Source organism: Loa loa (assembly GCF_000183805.2).
Source record: "Loa loa unplaced genomic scaffold supercont3.147, whole genome shotgun sequence".
Classification (NCBI taxonomy): domain Eukaryota; kingdom Metazoa; phylum Nematoda; class Chromadorea; order Rhabditida; family Onchocercidae; genus Loa; species Loa loa.
This window is the reverse complement of record NW_018108327.1, coordinates 54,559-57,068: the sequence shown is the minus strand read 5'-3', so window position 1 is coordinate 57,068 and position 2,510 is coordinate 54,559.

Sequence of the window (2,510 nt, the reverse complement as noted above, 5' to 3'; positions counted from 1 at the left end):
TAGTAAACCCCAAGTGATTTTAATCAAGCAATTTTTTTTTTTTTTTTATTTGAACAATTTCCAATTTTTCAAAATTTTTTTTTCTTTTATCCAAAATGTATTTCGTTGTTATTTTTAGGGTAATTTATTTACATCTTTCATCAATTTCCCTCATCTTTATCAATTCAAATTTCATTAAATTTTCTAGCAATATCATTAAGCAAGAGTAATTTGTATAAATGGAACTGATAGCTAATTTGTCACAAATTTTATAAGCTAGTCATAAAATGTCAAAGCAACAGATGGATACTACAAATTGGGCTTGAAAATGAGCATTTGAAAAATTAGAATAGGACATGAATATATCACAAGCTACCGTATCTCTCGCTTTTTTTGTTACTTAAATTTTTCCTCTCTCTCTCTCTCTTTATTTAAGTTATCAAAAAATTAAACCATTAATATTCATGAATGATAAAATTCTATGAGTATGCAAAGAGTATTGCATATTATTTTATGCAAAATAAGCTTTAATGCTAAAGCTTAATCCTTTTTTCATTCATATTATCCAATTTCCTTTATATCACTTAGCTTCTGATATTCCTATATTATCTGATGTTACTGTAAGCATTCATTATCGATTAATTTTAAGAAATAAATTTGAATTAATCAGCTTAATTGATTCATAATTTCATGAAACATATTGGATAATTTCAATAAAAATGAAGCGATAATGTTAGGAAATCCATTTAAACAGACTTGTAGCAATCGAATACAGTAGTAATAATGATTATAATTACACAAAATACATTTCACAATTTAATCATAAACAATTTCAGTTCTTAAATTTCTGTTACTTTTTTTTTTCTTATTTATTTATCCCTTTTCAACTTTATCATTTTACAATAATTCAATTAAAATTTTTTGCTAATTTCTTGTTTAATTGAATAAATTTCTTTCCAAATTGGAAATGAATAAATTTTCGTCAATTAAATGAGTTTGTTTTCATTCATTTTCATCACTAACAATCAAATAAATTAATTCCTTATCTCAAAGATAATTCGAATTTCTTTAATTTTGAAAAATTTGTTAGCTATTCGAAAAAGTTAAATTATTAAAATTTACAATTTATACCAGAATTTCATTTATCCATAATGTATGGTACCCTCATTTTACTATTTCATGCATCTTTCTTGATAGAAAACTAAAATTAATCAAGCTGTTTGCTATGTAAATAAATCGATTTCCTTATGTAAACAATGATTTGCGATGATAGTGAGGGAGGAAACTACAGTATTCCAATTTTTGAAGCATAGAAAGGAGCAAACATTTGTTCGAACGAGGGAAATATGATGCACAAGGAGACTCTGAAAATGAAAGAAAGAAGGAATACCGATGATGTGTTACGGTAATTTTGGTTGATCATTGCAGAAATCTGATTATTTGCGAATAGATGAAAAATCTGATATGTCTTTTTGTATGGTCCGATAGAATTCCGGAAGGTTAAGCCAGAAGATTGCAAAAGGAAATGATATTTATCAAATGAGGACATCTGTAACGATTGGTAATAAAAAGGGACAAAGTGAACGATGAGAAGGAATATTTCATGATAATTCGATCAAAAAGGTGACAGAAATTTTCAAATTTTGATGAAAAATAATTTTGATCGAAAAATTTTCAAAATGCATTAGCATTGTTAAATTCAATGAAGTTTTACTTATTTTTCTGCTGCAAAAAAAAAAAAAAAGAAAAAAGGAAAGGCTATAAAAATCATAACGATTTCTGGCATAGATTTTCCGGAAAAATGCTCCATTTTGTTTTATTGATTGATTTCCGGATTTTAACCGATTAATTTTCAATAATTCATCCAAGCTTTACTTATCTTTCTGTTGCAAAAAAAGTCAAAGGAAGAAATGATACAAAAAATTATAACAGTTTCTGGCATATATTTTCCGGATGTGTGTTTCATTTTATTAATTGATTTCCGAATTTTAGATTGATCAGTTTTCAATAATTCATTCGAGCTTTACTTATCTTTCTGTTGCAAAAAAAAGAAAAGGAAAGAAAGGCTACAAAAATCATAATAGTTTCTAGCATATATTTCCGGATGAATGTTTCATTTGATCTATTGATTTCCGGATTACAAACTATTTAGCATTTCTTTATATATCGGAAAATGTTTAATGAAAAATTTAAAAATAAAATGGAACAAACAATATTGAAAAAAATCAATGATTTTTTTTTTTTTTTTTTTTGCTACAGTTATGTGATATGATGTTGATGATGATGATGATGATGATAATGATAATAATATTTACTACAACTAATGTAATAAACATGTTTTAATAATGAGAGGAATAGTGTCGGTATTACGCAAAGAATCCTTATCAGACATCAATATCTTTGGATAGATGATGGATTGGATGTTGAATATGATACAAAAAAAAAAAAAACCAAACAATCTATATTTTTTAATCCTTTTTATTTTATCAAATTACTGTACACAAAAATGACAAGCGGCACACTTTTCCAAA